Raw genomic sequence first — 20677 nt, 5'->3', positions numbered from 1 at the left:
CTATTTGGTGTATGAAACCGATATACTGTAGGTCATATTGGAATGCAATAAATATTACATGTTTGTGTGAACACCTGGAGGCCAGTGAGAAAACCCTAAAATACTATACCCTAGACGTCTGGGTCATTCACTTTCCTCAGCCAAGCCAAGGCAGTACTGCAAAACAGAAACATGATTTTCTTGCTGGAAATTTTCAAGATATTTCCTAACCCCTATTTAAAATTGTTTTTTCAATTGTAGATTCAGGATCTTCCACCTGTCATGTCACAATATAAACATCTCTATACAATACAGCAATACAGCATTTCTGCAAACCAGCCAAACATGTGCTAAGTGCAGATTATAAAATAGTTTGGTCTGCTGGAAATGTGAACTTAATGCTCACGGACAAAGTCCAATATTTTTTCCACTTGAATTACCAAACTGTGTATAAAATGAACTTTGAGTTTGTATTTTTGTTGCCATATCTATGCTCTGAAGCATTGTACACCTGTTTTTCAGCCAGTGTTGCAAGATATCTTGAAACTACATTGGGGTAAATGATAGTGCCGTCCACACATTTAGGTTACTTAGGTCAGAGTGCTACATAAATATTGTTTAACGAAATATAAAGAAGGGTCATCATATTCAGTACAAATACACAGTAGGCTAAACTAAGTAGCTACACAGAATTGCTGTCTTTAAATTAAGGCATAGCACTTTTAGCAGTACATGTTTGCATACTATCAATAAAAATATACAGTTAAGCCTATTGTTGCTAGGTCCCTGCAAATGGCAATGAGGCAAAACAATATACAGCTAAGGAAACCTATAAGGGGCCTCTGTGGGAATTGGTTGTGTGTAAGTAATACCATTGTCCTGACACTAGAGGGCAGTGAGAGCAAACAAATTAAATATGAACATTTATGTTACTCCCCATAACCTCCTTGTGCTGTATTTCTGGTGTGCAGTTTGTTGTACATCTTTTTTTATTTGTACCATTGCAGCTGTAGGAAATCACGTGTGGCTACTATCACATTTAGTGAATCTCAGCATTTCTCTTTGCAACTTTTTGTTGTTTTGGTACCCTACCATACAAATCAGAGCTATACAAATACATTGATTGTTGATAATGAGGACACACTGCAAAATGAGAAAACAAGAAAAGAAAAAACAAACAACAGTGCTTTGTGTTTTGCTGGCTTTCATAGCCTACTGAAACATGTAATTTATTTAATTAATTTGCATTTGTCTTTCAAGTGTTAGAACAAGCCTGACAGACGAAATCTATTATGCATTCATGCCCAGCATTGATTGGACAGATGCTGAAATGTGAAAGAAATATTGAAACAAGCACAAATGTGCTCAATATGATATGAATTTGAGATTAAAATTCATGTTAACATCTTTCAAAATTGATACGTTACTGTTGTATAAACATCCACATTAAAACATTGCTGGGTGATTTGATAAAACACAAGTACACCTGCCAATTGACAATAGAAATAACATTATTTTCTACAGATACATTTTAATTCAGAGTAAAGAGCCACTTGGATCTTTTTTTTTTTTCACTGCTGCTCATTCCCATGTGCATTTTATTCCTTGCCCCAGGCTGTGATTGGCTAATCCATCAGGGCCAGACAGGCTTGACTCCTGTCATTGGTTGATGAGATAATGCACATAATCCTAAACTCCTCTCACCTTCTGAGGATTAAATTTGCCATACAGCCATCTTTAAGAAGTGTGCCCCACTCCTTAGGCTTCCACTCCAATGTCTCACTACAGGGACATATGGCACCAAACCCAAATGGTTTCACAAAATACAGCAAAATGGTAGCAGCAATGAATATAGCGCTGATTATCTTTAAAGGCTGCAAACTAAACGAAACAACCACAGTGCATGTGATAAATTATCTGCTACCAGTTTGGAGAGCTGATAACTAATCTCTTCCAGTATTTGCTGATCACACATGCTTATACAGAAGTCTTAGATACTAAAAGCTAAATTCAGCATGTCTTCTGAAATACAGTTGTGGATCTAAATTATGTTTTCATCTCTATTATAGTTTTTGCTGTGGATTATGTGACAACAGCATAAATTAGACGTTCAATTTTTAAACTGTGTTATCAGATGAAAGAATAAAGGTGTGGTATTGGGATACAGTAGAATCATTTCTATGATGATTTATGAAATAAAACAGTTAAGAACAAATATATATCCACATCTACTTCCACTTTTTATGTTCAGCTGCATTTGTACTAAAACTGGCAGAAACACTTTTCCTGATTGATCTGCTCTAGTGACCGGTGTTTAAGAGGAAGCCCCTGTTGCTCACTGTCCTGTGGATCAACATTGATTGACCTTGACCAGTCACCTCCTTTTGGTTAATTACAGCATAACTCTCATCATTAGAACAATGGATATGTTTATTTACATCTTTCCAGTTTATTTTGTTTTCTAGTGGGCGATGAGGGAGATGGTGGTAAAACCTCATTTAAAAACAATCTGGACTGGAGTGCTAGCACATCTGACTGTGTTGTGACAGTTTAGTGCCTGACTAATGCTGCTGACAAATGCATGTTTGCTTGCTCCTGAGGCTAGATGTAGCACTCAGCTTTTGTTTGGCCAGTCAGAGAGAATGTGTGTCCTCAGTGGCAGGTTGTGAGTGAACAGCAATCCATTTCTGCAGCACAATCAAACCCAACTTCACTCTTACTTTGTAGTTCATTCAGCTGGTGCCACATTCAAGAATAATAAAGGCATGAAGTCTTTGGTACTATGTATTAGGCCCATCAGAGTAGAAGTACTATCCCAAGGTCTGCTGCAGTGTCTGCTTGGCCATATTTCCTGACATTATAATAATTGAGCAATTAAGACCAGGCTGTTTCTTGCATTTCTAGTTCTACTATTACAAAAAAAGCTGCCTAGAGTAATTCCCACATGCTTACAACTAAGACAAATACATCTGCAGTATGCAGCAGAGCTGTACCTTGCATGACAGCATACAAAAAAATAGACTTGTAAGTAGATATTAATGGGGTCCAAGTTCCTTGGTGCAATTTCGATCTCAGAACCCCACTGACCAAATAACAATGGAGAAGCCAAAAGCACTGGCCATCATGGCTTTACATGTGGTCCCCTTCTTTACTCATCTGCCAAATCTGCTGTTGTGCTTTGTCTCGTGACAGCTTAGGCTGTTTTTCACAAGCTGTGTTTTTTTGTTCTGGTTTTTGCCTATATGTGTCCTGTTTGGTATTGTATGTTTATATTAATTGCTGCCACAACCAAAACACCAGGGGCCAGTGCCTTTGGCAAGTTCTTCTCAGAACTGTTGTCCATTGGAAGTAGCTATAAACCGTCTGTCGTGACCAAGATTAGTGTGGAACTGCTAAGCAAGCATTACTTTGTTTATGTTTTGTATATCCACAGTTTAGGTTTTCCATTTTCCGTTTTTGAATGATGAACACAGACTACCACCACCTACTAGTATGGCATTAGTTCCTCCCACACAGACACAGAAAGTACCATGGCCATTGGCTGTAGTCTGAGCAGTGTGTTAAAGAGCCACTGTTACATATGGTGAAATATAAATACTGTTTAACTGTATAACTTTAAAAAAAATGTTTATAGCACCTAAGGAACCCTAATAATAAAAACATGACTGAAAACAACAGGGTTCCAACACCATTGGTGATTGGATCCCCAAAAAGTGTTGTAAAGGACAATGCCAGAGCTACTGGGCTCTGTCACTCACTGTTAATTAAATCCTATCAGCTGTTCCATGGAGAGGTCCTTATGTCTTCTGCATAAACACCATTAGTCCAGGCAACAGCAGGTGGCCTGACGTCCATCCACTTCTGCATTCACACTGGATTTTCAAAGGAAACGTCCACAATGAAATTCACATGCTTTGTTGCCTATAATGAATTCTCATGTCATTAAATGACAAGATGCCGTTTGCCTACAGCTATTTTTAAGAGAAACAATGTTTTGTATAATGTCTCTGTATTTTAATCAGTATTAGAAGAACACCATTAATTAGAACAGGATTTTGTACTGTGTGTGTGTGTAGTGTGTGTGCGTGTGTGTGTGTGTGTGTGTGTGTGTGTGTGTGTGTGTGTGTGTGTGTGAGATTGTGTTCTCACTGCCTAAGAGTTTGTCAGAGTGCCTTGGTTTTTAGAAATGATCAGACAATAAAGTTGGAAGTACATAATCAATTCCTGAAAAGAGTCCTGTAATGAAGTAATAACTGAATATAAATATGTGGGCTCCCTTTTCTGTCAGGGTGAGTCTGATTGCCAATATGTTGGCTTCTCATATAAAATCCCACGCTGGATGATTAATTTTAATTTACAGTTTTAAGTGAATCAGAGAAAAAAAACTACAGTCAACTGCATAATGCAGTTTGTATAGTGGCTATTGGTTTTAGTGTCTCCAATTAAATAAATATAGATTTTTTTAATACAAATTTGTGATCACAACATGTATAAGTGCTATTCTCTAAAAATTCAGACACATGAGCACCATTATCAATGGTGAGTTTTTCAGTAAAATTCAAAGTTATCAGGAGTAATTCCATATTTCACTGGAATCAGGCTTGAATTTGAATGAATTGATGCATTATGTGGTGTGTGTTTTAGAAGACTCAGCTTTCTCAGCTTTCTGAAAGCGTAAAAACATCCTGTGTGGCTCATCTTCTTACCATGCTAACTTTAGTAGCAGACACAGTGTGCGTTTCCACAGATGCCACACCGGGTTGGGCTGTGTGGGGTTGGTGGTGCCAGTGAGATAGGGTGACCAGGTTAGAGATCAAAGGTCAAGACAACTGCGGCACATTCCTAACTGTGATACCCAACTTTGAAGGTAAATAAAATACTGCTTCTTAGAAAGCAGGACAGTAACAGATTAAAGTGATGAAGGAGGGTGCGTGATGGCTGCATAAGAGTGTGTAATGTGTGTGTGTGTGTGTGTGTGTGTGTGTGTGTGTGTTTGTGTTTGTGGTTAGTGTGCATCAGGCATGGCTTTTATAGATAGTGCCATGTCTGTGTACATATGGAGGAATCGAAGTGCTGCTGGGTCACCCACTGTGACAGAGAAACTATTTGAGGCCTTTGCCTTTGATGTCTGTCCAACAACACAGCATGCTCTTCATCTGTGAGCTGCTGGTGTACTGGTGGTTTGGTTGCAACATTTCTGTGCTCTCTCATTTCCAATTGCATTCGAATTGAAGCAAACTCTGAATGTCTGCTCTTTTTGTTTCATATTCTATGCCACTGCACTAACTCTGGAATAATGCTGACATAAGTTCCACTTCACTTATTGTAAATGAATGAGAAATGTCTCTCTTTAATTATTATTAAAGCCTGTGAGCTTTCAAAAAATAGGAAGGCATTCGTCCATGAATTGCTAAAGAGAAAGTTTTTCCTCATGTGTTTTACAGTCAGTTCATCTACTTATCATGATAAAGATGTACTTTATCTTCTTTCTCTTTTCCCTCTTACACTGTACAGTAGGTCCCATGAAAAACATACATCATGTAGGTGTCATGAAACATATGTAATTTAAAGACATCATATACAGTATCTCCTTCTGAGCTATGTGTTCCAGCCGTGCCCCAGGCTAGCTGATTCTGTGACCAGCGGAAGGCAGGCAGTCCCTCCTGGACCACTGACAGTTTGAAAGACTGATTAGGAACCATGAGAACAAGTGGTCATGACCCTCGATACTCTCCTCTGGAAGACGTCATTAAGAGCCTATGTGTCTGCAAAGTGAGAATGGTAGGGAGAAGTGGGGGGGGTGCCACCAGGGGAGTTCAGCCTAATGTGCTGTCACTTTGTACCTGCCACGCTAAGGTCACACAACTAAACCTCCATTTCTAGTGCTGAGCTAAACACCCATCTGCAGCAGTGGCTGTTTTATTCTACTGTACACACTGCATGTTTGCAGAAGGCCCTCATAGCTAGCAGTAATACCAGGATATACTGATACTGATATTCTCTAAGTACTGTGTTTCACTGGAAATGAGTGGGCAGCACATGTTGCCTATTTCATTTTGTGTCCGCACACAAAACATGTTTGCACGTATGAAGATCGTTATTGAGATTATGAATCAAGCAGCACAATGCTGCTACACACTGCATTTTAGTGGCCAATGTATCAGACACAATGTGAAATCAGTATTATGGATTTTATTAAACTTCATATTTGTCCACTGATTTCACCATCATCTCACAAATTAGCAATTGCGTATTTTCCCCTTTTCCCTGTGAGGCTTGTGTTTTCATGTGGGGTCAGAATTGTGGCAAAATAGCAAAAACTTTCAGTAGTTTAAATCATTTGTGGTGATTAATCTCATCCCAGGAGTGACCTTCATTTTTTAGAATTCAAATTTGAATTTTATACATGTTAAATAAGTAATAGATTAGAAATAAAAAAATAAAATAGAATAAAATGAAAGTTCATTTTAACAGCATTTGGAGTCACTGAAGCTTCTTACAGTCTCAGTGTCAGTAATAATAGAAATGCATGAATAGCTTCAGGCTATTCTAACTGGGGTGTAACAGCATGCCCTATCAGCAGATGTTTTATTATCAGTTTATGTGGTGGTTCATGAATGTAATCAGTCTTTACATCGTTTCCTCCAGAAAGCAATAATATGTTCATGAAGCGTGGCAGATAAATCAGATGTGAAGCTACAGAGACAGACACCTAAAATAACCTTTGCTTAATCAGGAAAGTCACTTTCTTCCCATCAGTTTGCCTTAACTGTGTCCAATTCTTTCTCTATTTCGCTGTCTCTCCAACTCTGTGATCCACTGTTGAGCCTTCTGTCTGTCACAAACTTTCTGGCATTTTCACCCCTATCTGATTCCATCACACTGAGACCCAAAGCCTTTAAACCCATTAAATCCTTCCCGATTCAATTTCAGGGTGGCAATACTGCCTCGTGGGCGGCTGCCAACCAGGACTCTGTTGTAGACAGGGCCCCAAGATAATCAGAGGCCCCTCCAGATTTTCTAATCTGCCAATGCTTCCTGGGCAGGAGCAGATGCTTGGATATTCTCTTCGACTCTGCGGTGACATGAGACCACCGCCTCAGGCCTCTGCAGTTGGGAAAAGTTTCATCTTGCTCATATGAGGCTGCCATCAGACGCCTACAGTACATGGAGCGGTGGACTGGGACATTTAATGAACTAGAGAATTAGAATAGAAATTCATTGCTAGAGGTAAAACATGAGTATTTATAGTCACCAGTGGCCACTGCATTGACAGGCCTCACTATATATTGTGGATTTGAATGTACTGCAAGTGTTTTTTTAAAGGGCAATCAAAACAGACACCATATAATGATTTTTAAAAAACATTAAGGGTAACTTCTTCAGTTCCTATGTGTGCTTCACTTCAGGGAAATAATGCCACAGCTTTCTGGAACCACAAGCGAGTTTGACAATCAGTTCTTTCACCAGCACCCATACTCACATGCCAAACAAGTACTCCATCTCAGATTTTTTTTTCCTTTTATTATTTCCTCTTCATCTTTCATCAGTGAAGAGTTTACAGATTATTTTCCCACTGAGCTGTGGTAACTATCCCAAAGCCCATTAGCTCATTTCACATCTACTATATTGTCATATTTCAGAAATCAAGATAACCTTTTCTCACCTGACAAAGCCCTGGGCTAATCAGATTTCAGTTCCACAAAAATTCACTTTTTTTGTGCCTTCACAGCTTCTTTATGATTTTGTGATTGAGAAATCCTTGCAGCTATGCTCATGACAAGGCAGTGACACCAAACCTGATCCAAACCTGCTGCAATTACAGAAGAAAAACTCATGTATCCACTGGTGGGTAAGATCATTTAAGACCACTGCTAAGTTTAAACGGCTTTGCATAACATAAACTATATAATCCGCTTTAGTTTTTCAGAGTATGAATATGAAGTACAAACTCTAGAAGTGGCTTTTTATTTTGACTATAAAATGTGATTAGGAGTTTGAGGAACCTTACTCTTTTTTTTTTTTTTTTTTTTCTGAGTGGCTTTCACTAAGTGTAGTGAAATGTCTATGAAAATATACTTGAACCCTTTTTTATCAAAAAGTGAAATTTCATTCGGTGAGTGGTGGCAGGTTACGCTTTACAAAACTTGAGCATTGTCCAACTTTTAAAATGTGCAATTCAATAAATTTTGAACTGTAAGGTTGTTAAGCTTTGAGTTTGACTGCCCTTGATGGATTACACAAAGATTTTATGAGCAATTTATAAATTCCTGCCAATCACCCAAGGTACCTCAAATTTTCCCTCTATAGCTGACCTGAAGAGTTTTACAGTGGAGATATCAAAACATATAAAAACAAGCTCTGTGGCACAATATCTCAGCCTAAAACCACCTGCAATCAGAGTTCTTCCTTCCCAAGGAATTTATGGGCCCATGCCATTTTGTATAAGTTTGCAATATTTGAGCTGACTTTAAACTTATACCCAAACTCCATACAACCTGAAATCAGGTCACTTCCCAGTGCCAAAATTTAATTAAGTGTCCCATACTGTCCCATCTGCACCCAGCGTCATTAATTATTACTTCTCCCCAGCCGCAGTTATCCCTCTCCAATTAATTATTCATAAGCACTGTAATGATTAACAATATGTTTTGGGCTAATCTCTATGTAAATTAAGGAAGCTGTGTAAAAGATAATGCAATTTGCCACTTATCTCCACACATTACTAAACACTCTTTATCGACCCCAAAGGGTTTAGGATTGGTGAGGGCTGCTGTTTTATTTGGAGGACAATACCTATTTTTTTCACTGATAGGTGTAACACCATAATGATAATAAGGTCCAGAATCGCACGGGTGTACGAAGAACTCTAATTTTCATTTCGACTTGCTAGGAGTCTTCTTCTTTTTAATAGAGAATTTTGGGTGTTGTCAGTTTGGTGTTGTATAAAACTGTTGATTCCTTTTAAAACCATAAACAGGAGGAGACCACTGATCTCAGATGAGAAGGAAGACGGGAGACTGACCAGGACCAGGAATGACTTTGCTTAACTAGCAAAGACATGTCCTTGAGCTTTGCAGTTTTCTCATGAGACGGTCACTTGTCACCTTTGATATTTAGTCCTGTGGATGCTCTAAATCTCGAGGTTCCAGTTTATAAACTTTCTTCATAAACATACATGCAAGGTGGTGAACAGTTGCAGCTTTACATCTAAGCTGTCTCATTTCACAAATCAAATTTTCACATACACTCTGGACAAGCTGTGAAGAAGATTACTGGGTACACCATCTTAGAGTTTCTGCATTTACAGGTCAAACAGAGATTGATCTCTGAATAGGCCACACTGAAAGGGCATGTTGGGAAACATTGTAATATGCACTGCATGTGCTACATTCGCTGAATAAAAAAACTCAGATCAATAATGATCTGTGCAAGGGAGAGGGCCCTCAAGTTTTAGAGCCAGCAACAGAATCAGCTCCTCATCCAAGCCCCCACCTTCCCAGGAATGTTTCAGAACCATTCGTCAGAGGACAAAACAAAACTTCCTACTCAGAGGATCAAGGGCACCCCATCTCCTGCATACTGATCCATCAAACACCACGTCACCATCATAACTCACCTGGAGGAAACCACTGCACCCACTTTAATCTTAATCTGATCTCTGATTTTTGGGACTTCAATGACAGACCAAAGAAGTAAAGTCAAACCAGTGTAAGAGCAGAAGACAGTTTAAAATATATCACTATTAAGCAGAATCATGACTTGGTACATTTGTTATGTCCCAGTGACACAGACCAGGACACACATTCATTTTCATTCTGCTCATTTTATTCTGTGGAAGACCTCACAGTCTACAGTCAGAAATGTAATACTAGAAAACATTACTTGTTATAGTCAACATTTTTAGTTAATGACTCTCAGAGGTAGAGAAAAAAACAGAGCAAAAAAATCATATTCCAGGGGCACCACGTTGGAGTGGAGGTTAGCACTGTTGCCTCACAGCAAGAAGGTTCCTGGTTTGAAACCCACCCAGGGACTTTCTCTGTGGAGTTTGTATGTTCTTCCTGTGCTTATGTGGGTTTTCTCCAGGTACTCTGGTTTCCTCCCACAGTCCAAAAACTTGTATGTCAGGTTGATTGGTGACTCTAAATTGCCCATAGGAGTGAGTGTGAGTGTGTGAGGTTGTTTGTCTCTATGTGGCCCTGTGATGGACTGGTGACCTGTCCAGGGTGTACCCCTGCCTTTCACCCAAAGAGAGCTGGGATAGGCTCCAGCAGACCCCTGTGACCCTAAATAGGAATAAGTGGGTATAGATGATGGATGGATAAATTCATACGCCTGCATTCTGGACTGTCTGACAGCACGCCACAGAAGAAGCAAAGGCACATAGATATACCACAGAACTCTGCTTTCATAACTGAGAACTTTCATCAGCAATCCACAACATCACAACAGACATCGACAGAGAAACAAAATGTACCTGTTTTCCCTCCAGCCTTAAGTTGTCCTTCTTGTTTCCACTGAATGAGCAGCTTGTCACAGAGGAACTAATTAAGATGGCAACTTGTACAATTCTGCAACAATTCAGCATCTGTCCCATTTGCATTTGTGAGCTATTTGAAGGCAGTAATTCAGCAGGCAAATCCTTGTTTTTCAGCAGTACACCCACATTTTTTCACCTAAAACCCTGGAAAAGACAGCTCCTCTCATTTTTTTGGGTCCATAAACTTGTTTCCAAAGTGCTTCCATGGGAACTGAGTCAAATGATAGAAATTTAAGATGAACACATTTTACAGCCTCTTTCCTTTAAATTGCATATGGTGCTTTAGCATTGATCTGCCTGATCATCGCTGCCTGGAATAGTGATCACTTAATCCCCATGCAAATGCTATTCTGCGATGGAAGGAAAATCTCAGACTTAAGTTTCTGTTCCAGGCGTTAAACAAACAAAATTTGTTGGACATCATCATGTCATTACATCACAGATCCAAGGTTTCCATTGCAACAGCAACTTCTTTCCATTGTGTGAGCACAGCAGACAGGCAGCAGTAATGATGTGACATTCCTCCACCTGCAGTCTAATGATCGCTGAGGCACTGCTGTTTTTATTGGCCCTTAAAATATGACCACACGGAGCTGAGGAGGTGAAAAGTGTCAAATTGTTGCTCAGCTTCATTTGCATTAACTTGCATCTTGTTTTATTTGTGACTGTGAAAACTTGGTGCATTGTTAAGCACAGACAAAAGATAAAATAACATTTTCACTCATTGAGTTTTACATGCACTTCATCTGTATATGTTTGACATTTGTACGAAGCATATCTCTGTCTATATATACATTTTTGGATTGTTTACTTGTTCGAGAGAAACATACACTACCAGTCAAAAGTTTGGAAAACACCTTACCATTGAATTGAATAAGAAACCGTGTCCAAACTTTTGACTGGTATTATATAGTGTATGAAGATATGTTCCACTTTAACACAAGTCACAACTATAGTCTGGAATGTACTTCAGCAGTTTTTGAACATGCACTCTTGTATTGTGCATACAGTATCTTCAGAAATAAAAAATGAAAGTAACTTTTTGCATCCTTCCTTGCTGTCAACTAATCTGCATTTGTCTGATGTACAAGACCACAGGGATTTTATGCACATTAGTACCACTGGAAACATGCTATGCCTGCTAAAAAATCTAAACTTTGCATCTTTACTCAGGGGTGTTTACACACGTATATATCTCCTATAGAATATATCATATGTCAGCTTAAGTGTATTCAGCACTGGGCTACTTTTGTATCCTGACAACAGCAACTCCATGTAATAAAAAGCATGTGATTATGGTCAGCTGCTATGTCAAAAATGAAAGAGAAGGGCATGTGTGCATGCTGCTAAGAGCCAGTTATTAGAATGGTCTTAAAATGCTGAAAAGCTTGTTTTTCAGAGTGATCCTGTTATTTTAGGAGTATTCTGCTTTACTGGCTGTTTGTTGTTTGCCTTCATTTTTCTAGGCTGATTTTCTCTGTGAGTTTCAGCTTCTCTACCATGTGTTAGTCAATAGTGACTGGTTCATGTTTTACTCAGAGGGAAAAATAACAACTTAAAAAGATGGAATCTCATCCGTCAGCATCTTCACTGCAGAGATGGACCTTGGAGAAAATGAAGGTGAAGCCATTTTTAGCTGCGTAAAACACCATTATACACGCTAAGTGAAAGAGCTTTGTTCAAAGAATTGTCAGACGGTTATTGTATTTGTTTATTTCTTTAAACTAAAGAATTGACTGGTGACAAACTGTAAAACAGACTATTAAAAATACAAAACAGGCGTTTCCAATTATCTTTTATCGGCTCATCAATATATCCCAATATTTTTCGGGTATCGGGCAATTTAGGCTTTTTTTCCATTTAGGTAGTATGGCTTTAGGCTGTGACAGGTCTGTTTTCACATAAACCTATGGTGCCTATAGTGCAGGTAAAGACACATGACAGCGACGCCCTGAGGCCCACGGGGGACGAGAGGGCGGTTAGAGGAGGAGTGCGGGTGTGCACAGCTCGGGCTTGTTGCACAGGCACTGGTGCAGCGGTGTAAACGATCCCAGCTGCTGGCGTGGGGGGAACGAGAGTTATTCCCTTCTTCCGTGGGTTAGTCACGTGCCCTTTGGGAGCGTTTAGTTTCGGCGCCGCGTCATTAGGGGGAGGGCGCGCGCAGTTGCGCACAGCCGGTTTTGGATAGTAACATCTTTAACAAGCGTTAATGAGCCCGACGGTGGGTAGTTTTGTTTTGGGGCGTTGTCATGTGCACAGCGCGGTGGCGTGTGACGCTCAGGACTGGAAAGCACTGACAGTGTGTTTGTGAGATTCCTCGTGTCACCGACTCGTTAAAACTTCTGCGCTTAGCAACTGTGATTGCGAGCGTCACGTTGTTGCCAACCGCTGCTACAAGTCGACAGACGGAGCTGTCACTGCGAGCCGAGGTAGGCAGAGCTTCTTCTTTCCTGGGCTTTTTGAGGGAAACCAGAGAGCAACGCGCACACAGCTTAAACAATCACTATGTTAGTTTGTGCAGTGTGCAAAGCAGTGCTCAGGATACCGGGCAGATGAAGCGCGATGATCCATATCAGCTGTTTAGGAGTGTAAGAAAAGCTTTTCCCCACGCACCGAAACACGCGAGATCAGAACGATGAGTGTGACTGAGTGGATGATTTGGAAAACGCGGCTATAGAGCAAAGGTGCCCTCGCCAATCTCTAATGTGGTGCGTCAACGTTACATCACTGACTTCATATCTGTGCTATACTTGTTTTATGGATTTCTTTTACAAAGATGCAGAAACTGTTGTGTCTCTGAGACTTTCTTGAGTCAGTTTCTTATCATGGCACTTTAATCAGTACTGGACGGTTTTCAGGCTTGGTGTAATTTTACAGGTTAGTCCTATGGAAACCCAGAAATTGACCTGAGCCACGCCCCTGACACCAGCCAGAGCAACACACGGGCATCCTACATTCTTTGTACATGTGGAGTAGAACTATTATTTTGTTATCATTAAGACTTGTGTGTCAAAGTTAAAATGTTTTTTCCCAATTCTGTAGCTTTATATAAGATAGTAGAATATGGAAAAAGAATATGAAAACCAGTCGAATAGTTAGGGGACACAATGGAGCAGAGCACATAAATTTACTGACAAACACAATAGGTTCCCTCCACAGTCCCCATAGGGATGTTACAGCATTTATGGCTATGACAGTGTGACAGTGTGTTTATTATGAAGACAGTGCATCAGCATCAGCATCAGCTTCAGAAAAGCAGAGTGTGAAATGTCAGCTCCCTATCAATAATGCAGTACACCAAACAATGAGGAGCAAGAAGATAGGGCCCAGTGTTGGGAAGTGTTGGCCCCTGCCTGCTTGTTGCTCTAAATATGTATTTTCACTGATAAGTAGCATATATAGAATCAGTAATCATCAAAATGTAACTAATTATATCTGAATGGCATTATAACCCCACAGAATGGTATGCAGTATGATATGTCAGAGTTGTGTTGAGCACCATGTTTTATGCAGTGATAGGGCTATTCTACTTAAAAATGTGGTGGTTCACCATCTTTGTGAAAAGGATTTATTTTCCTACCGTCACTCTTGTCTCCTGTTAATGCATGATCACTGTGGTTAATGAGACGGGCTCAGCACACGGAGCCCGACCCTCTTGGAGACGACGCTGCTAGTTGGGTGAATACAGCTGACACCCCCATTCATCATGCATCTACAGGGGGCTGCCTGCTCTTCCAGTCTATCCATGTCTGTCTCTTTTGCTCTCTCTTTCTCCACAATTGCACCCTCTGATAATAATTATTAAGACATTATAGTGGTGACAAGAGCAATGCCTTTTTCTCAGGGAAAGACAGGGTGTCAGCTTTTGCATGCTGGGAAGATTATAGCTGTGACAGAGGGTTGGTATTGTTGTTGATGCTGCAGCTGCAATGATTTCCAAGAATAGATGTAAACACAAACTGTACAGCAGCGTAGCTGGGTGACTCTGTAACTTCAAGCCAATTTCACATCTCTGGTAGCAGATTGTGAAACTATTTATTCCTGCCAACCAAACACTGGCCAACTGAATGTTTATATACACAAACTGAAAAATTCATTTGGAGTGCTTTGAATTGTTTTTGTGTGTGTGTGTGTGTTGAATGCTTTTATGATTTCACACATTGTTAAACTTCTGTTCAAATATAAATAAATAAGACTAGATACTGTACTGATGCAGTGACTCCTCAGAGCTTAATGTATCTTACTTTAAGCAGTAACACTATTAGGATTGTGCTGACATAAATTGCACTGCTGACATGTAGATATAGTAAAGGCTAGAGCCACTGTTTGGTTTGTCCTTTCTGGGCTACTGTAGAAACATGGAGGTGTAACATGGCTGCCTCCATAAAAGGAGACCCACTCCCATTGTAGATTTAAAAGATTCATTCTAAGATTAAGAAAATGCAACAGTTGGTATTTTCCAGGGATTATACACTAATGAAAACATATGAATGAATATTATATTCCATTTCTGCTAATAGATTTCTCTAAATATCACACACTCAGCCATTAACAGCCATGCTTAATTTGTGCTAGTTTATATACCGCATGTTAGCTGTCCTACATTATTACTGTGCCTGTCTGCCACAAAAGTTGAACTTTAAACAAAATACTTTCACATTTCTTTTATCCTTAGGGAGGTTCTTCACACATTTTAATCACTTTATCCTCACAGATCAGTTAGCCAAAGAGAGCACACAGCATGGGGATGTTTTTATTCAGGGCTGTCTGTCAACAGCTGATGCCAGTTTGAGTCTGAATGAGGCATTTTGCCTCTTGGCTGTGCTTTCATAAGGAGCCTCTTGAAACAACATGGGGGCTGGCATGTTGTTTAGTTGAGGGGTAGAGCTCCTGCTTCCTGTGAGAAGCAAAAAAGAAAAAAGTTTGTTGTGAAACGAAAATGTGGTAGTTTGGTTTTATGTATATATACAGTATATTTTTTTTTATCAGTGTTTTATTAGGATACATTGTCAGAACATGCGTCAGCAGTGATTGGTAACTTTGAAAAGATGCTACTGACTGTGTCAAATCTTTAGGGAAACTGTACAAAAGCTAATGCTGTGAGCAAAATTTTGTTTTCATCATTCTACCTTATTAGTATGCACTGATGACAAAACCTGCTTAACTTTTCCAGAAACACTGTGGTTGCATCAGTTTTACTGAAAGTAAAAGAAGAATGTTTTCACTTTTCAAAAATCCAAATTTGCAACAGCACACAAAGCTTTCAATAAACTTTTCACTCCAATCATCACGTTCTACCTAAGCATCCATTTCATACTTCACATTATATAAGGAGGAGACCTGAAAAATACAATTTTCTTGTCTTCAACACTTTGTCTCATTTTTGATTTGAGACCTCGGAGAAATAAGATCAAATTTGTATTGCAATGTGACAGATTGCTTCTGAATCTGAGTGTAATCTGTTGCTGCAGATTCCTCCCCCTCTATTTTCCTTCAGCATGCTGTTTTAAATGTGAACCAAAATCAAATCACCATAAGCCAAGTTCATTTCTTGACTTAACAGAACAAAAGGAAATTCCTACAGCCGTCCTGCTGTGGCAACATTTATTTAAAGCCTATTGTGCTTATGTATTTATGTGCCAAGTACGGTCATGCCTGCTTGCATCTGCGGACCTTCGTGTGAGTTTGGGTTTGTGTGTGTAGATATGTTTCTTATCCAAAAGATTGGAATTATGACAGTGTGACAGAATAACCTCAGGGCAGGCAGGATGTGGCTGATGCTGCACTGAACAGCATCACACATACATTATCTCTGCAAGCATAATGGCAGCAACATATTACAGGCTTCTCAGTAGTTTGCCTTGCCACACATCAGGGGTTTAATACTCAATTATAAGTGTCCTGCAGTTCAAGCTGAGTTGGATAGCTTGTGGAACAGCCTGGCTGATTGATGAGGGGGCATTGTTTTTTGCTAAATAGGCTCACAGTTTGCAGCTGAAGGAGGAAGAAATGAGGCAGGTGGCTTGTGGAGGTGGCGTGTACTGACGTGGCAGGGCTTTGTTGTAGATTCACCTTTGTAGAGGAAAAAATAAATAATAATAAATCATTTTTCATTCAGATGAAGTGTAATTGTGAAGTTATTCTCCTTTAAACATGTTTTGGTTTACACTTTCTTCAGGCAAAGAAGCTTCACAGAACTAATGCAAAAATGACATCCACTTATATGTGCGTGTCTACAAAAAGGAAGCACGAAGAGCTAAAGTTTAAAGCTGGTCTTTCAAAGTGCCTTTGGAAGGATACTGTAACAGTGTCATCCCACTGCCTTTTAGTTTGTTGCTCTGACAGTGTGTCACACTGTCACATCCAGTTGAGTCCGAAGAAGTGAAGGTCTCAGTGTTGTATTGACAAATAACACGGTGGCAGATGAAGAGGCGGAGAGTCAGACAGGCAGTTCAGCATTTTCTTGGGCATAGTGTGGGGAGAGCTGTTTTTTTTTTTCCTCTGTCATCTTCTGGCAGATATGATTCTTAAGCAGTCAGGTATATAAGACCTTGTTGGTGGGCTGTTTCTTGGCTGGAAGATGGACCAAGCTGTCAGTCAGATTTGTACTGAGCTGTTGGTGGGAGTGCAGTCCTGTCCTCTGGGGGACAGCTGTTAGAAAGATGTACAAATCCCCACCGCTGGGCATGAGGGCACACACGCACGCACAGCCCCCAACAAGGAATGAAGGGACAAGATCAAGCCAGGTCATGGGAGTCTTTACAAAGAAATTCATCCTTTGGGAGATCGTTGCCTCCTCTATGCCCTTCATGCACATGTGTTGAGTGCAATGCTCTTTACCCTCAACCTATTAACAGCAATAAAATAAGTTCTGTACTTTCAATTATGAGAAACAAAATGCTGATCATTTACCTGTACATCAGGCTATATATTATATTATATATATATATATATATATATATATATATATATATATATATATATTATATTTGATATATAATCCCCAAACATTGAGGATCTTTTTAAGTTATCCTACCCTTCAATGAAATTTCCTATTGTATTGTGTAGAGTGTATTTCATTTACAGAACCAGCAGAATGACACAAAGTCAAGCCCCGTGATGTTATCACCCAACTGCCCTGGCATAATTTTATTAAGGGCAGATTGCATGACTGAGGCGACATGTTCTGCATTTAGCAGGGGGAGGATGAAACTGTGCATGACTGAGTAATCCAAGAGAGGGAGAAGAGATGTTGGATGAATGTTGTGATGTTTAGTTGGGTACCTGCTTGAAATAATCCAAAATTGTGTTTACCCATGGGAGTAAAACAGCTGCTAGCCACACTTACCATAAATACTGGGGCCTTCAGCTGTATATAAGGAAAGAAAAGGTTTCACTCTCAGCTGCTTCTGTCCCTGATGATTGCTTACTAAACTCTACGGTAATGGAGCTTATCCCTTCATGAGAAATATCCTTTCACAGTTTTCGATTGAAGTGTTCCATGAAGAGTTTAGACATGATTTTACACAAGGCATTTTTCTTCTGACAGTGCACAGATTTGGAACAAACCTCTGATATAGGCCGCCTGTCTTAAGCTTAATCCATTTTTTATGCCCTGCCATTTCTTAAGCCTTTCTTTAATGCTGTTTGTGACATCATTACCTATGTATGGTATGATATATCTGAAATTGTGTGAAAGGTTTAGTGTCAGTGTAGCAATGCTGATCACTGTACTATATATAAAACACTGGTTATCAAAACATGTCCTTGATCAGAGTAGTCCTCTCCTCCATTTAGAATATGCAGGAATATATCAGCACCCAATGATCACATCCTGTCTAAGTGGTTTTTCTTTAAGGGGTGTGGAGGCTGTAGTAGTTTAAGTGGGAGCTGAATTGAAGATGACAGTGACCTCTGGTTGTCCTCTGCCACCACTTGTTCTACTTATTTAATGTCACAGCAGGGCAGGAGGCAGTGCACCAGTAACACCTTTACTTAATTCACTATGCTAAATTGCTCCTAACCTCTCCCTTTCTTGCTGACCTCTGCTGCCACGCAATGTAAAGATTTCCACAAATGTATGTATGAGAATACTCCATCCTCCTTCCTGCTCCCCTCGCTCTCTCTGTCTCCTCCTCCCAACTGCTCTTCCCACTTATTTTGTCCCTCTTTTTTTTTTTCTTTTCTTTTTTTTTATTCAGATTTATTCGACACACATACCCTCACCCCGCCTACAAACATGATCTAAATCTTTCCTTTGTAGTTTCTAATCATCTCCCTAGCAGGGCCTATCCGTTCTCCATGCACTGTTGCTAGTTTCCAACCAGATTATCTGTTACGTGGCTTGTGCTGTGTTGATAGGAATGCTAATTATTAGGTTTATAGAGAGGAGAAGCTATTTGTCACAAGCGTACGGTGCTAAATTAGAAGGTCACATACACTTTTTTTTTTCAGTGACCTTCGCTAATTGCTTCACCTTGCAGTCTGCCAATTCAGCGGCCAGAGCAGCAAACCGACCAATCATCCTAATTTAACTGACACTCCTCTGCATCTCCAAAGGCGGATTTTGTTCTAATCAATGTCTTGTAAATTTACATTAATGAATAACGAGCTGTGCTGGATGGTTTTGCAGAATATTGAGCCATAACTTTTATGAGAAATTGGCCTGCTGTGTCATTCTGGGTCCTGTATAGTGTGCTTTCTCTACTTGTAATCAAATGATTATACTTGCATAATTATAGTTGCATAAATATATTTGGAGGGACTCTAATTTGACATTCCATGTTCACCACCTTGTAATTTTCCTCATCATTTTGAGATGTAAGTGTACTTGGTTAGTGAAGTCGGTGCATTATGGAAATTTTAAAGCAGGAATTTGTTTGTGCCTATTTTGGGATTTAGCGGGAATCTGATTTATTTTAGTGGGATATTACATAATATAGACACTTTGTGACAAACATAGGCCTTTTACTTTAAGATACTGAGCCAGAAACTCTCTCCATTAAACTCATGTAACGTCTAAACCTGAGAGGGCTGAAAGCTTTAATACTAAGCCATAGGTTCATAAAATCAAGTCAACTTTGGTAAATCCATAAAACTTAATAGGACTCAAGGGTTCTACTGGTCAGATTATCCCTTTTGTTTAGGAATCCTCTGACCCTGGAATTAAGGTGCTAACATCCTAATCTAAATTCTAAAAGTATGAATGAAGATGGATGTTTTTGTCTAGTATTATATTGTATAATCTGATACAGAATTAAAATGTAAATATGCTGATTGAATGCTATAAAGTTGGAAAACAAACAGGACAGTGGCCCTCAAGGAACATGGGTTGGGCAGCCGTCTTCTAGAGGATCTAGTGGACTCACCGTCCACATTGTCAGATCCACTCTGATAACACAAGATAACTTTAACAATGATCTTTAATCTTTAAGTCCTTCTGTTCTCAGCGGCTGGATGAGCTCCAACATTCTGGCCTTCTCCTCCTCCACCACTACCAGGTTTTTCACACAGAAAAGAAAGACTCTCACTGTTGCATCATGGCTTTTTACGGGTACCGTGGTTAAATTCCTCAACTGATGAGAGAGGAACCCTATCCTCAGAAAACCCTAGCAGATGCAAATTCACATAACCCGTGCAGCCTAAGCATCCTGGGAAAATGCTGCCAGACCACCCCACCACCCCTACCCACAGCTGGTCACCCACACCACCTCCCAGCATTCTGCAGCTGTGTTGAGGATGTGATCTAAGATTAACAAAAATGCTTTCATTCGAGCAGTGCGTTCATGTGTTTAGTTATCAGAAAAATGCCATACAGTGCTCTGAATAAGGCTGGGTGTTTTCTCTTTCATATGTGCTGAGATATGAAACTATGGCAATGATGATTGTGTTTGAATGTGTTGAATGAACTGCAAGGTGCTTTATCTTAAAATTTTATCTGAGCACCACTGTGAGCGTGACTATAGAATCTCTCCCTTTACTTTTGAGTTGAAGACTATTTTGTAATATTCTTCGATATCTCAATTGTGGGAGAAATGTCAGACTGACATTATTTTGTATTGATCGCTAGGAGCAAGGCTCTTATTAATTTTGCTTGTTTTCATGAGGAACTGAATCTCAATTTTGAAAATATTTTATGCGCTGGACTGGAGGAGC

The 20677-nt window shown here is 39.7% G+C and overlaps 1 protein-coding gene across 2 annotated transcripts in view; it reads left to right on the top strand.

Moving 5' to 3' along the window:
• Positions 1-12715: 12715 nt before the first annotated feature.
• The window catches only part of mid2 (midline 2), a 126502-nt gene continuing 118540 nt past the window's right edge, over positions 12716-20677 (top strand). For both annotated transcript variants that reach the window (XM_026330368.1, XM_026330369.1), the window contains exon 1: positions 12716-12951. The gene's annotated coding sequence lies outside the window, so the exon portion shown is untranslated. The remainder of the gene's footprint in view (positions 12952-20677) is intronic.

This window comes from Mastacembelus armatus, chromosome 10, assembly GCF_900324485.2.
Source record: "Mastacembelus armatus chromosome 10, fMasArm1.2, whole genome shotgun sequence".
NCBI classification, from domain to species: domain Eukaryota; kingdom Metazoa; phylum Chordata; class Actinopteri; order Synbranchiformes; family Mastacembelidae; genus Mastacembelus; species Mastacembelus armatus.
The sequence above is the reverse complement of the archived record's forward strand: the minus strand, read 5'-3'. Positions and strand labels throughout refer to the sequence as shown.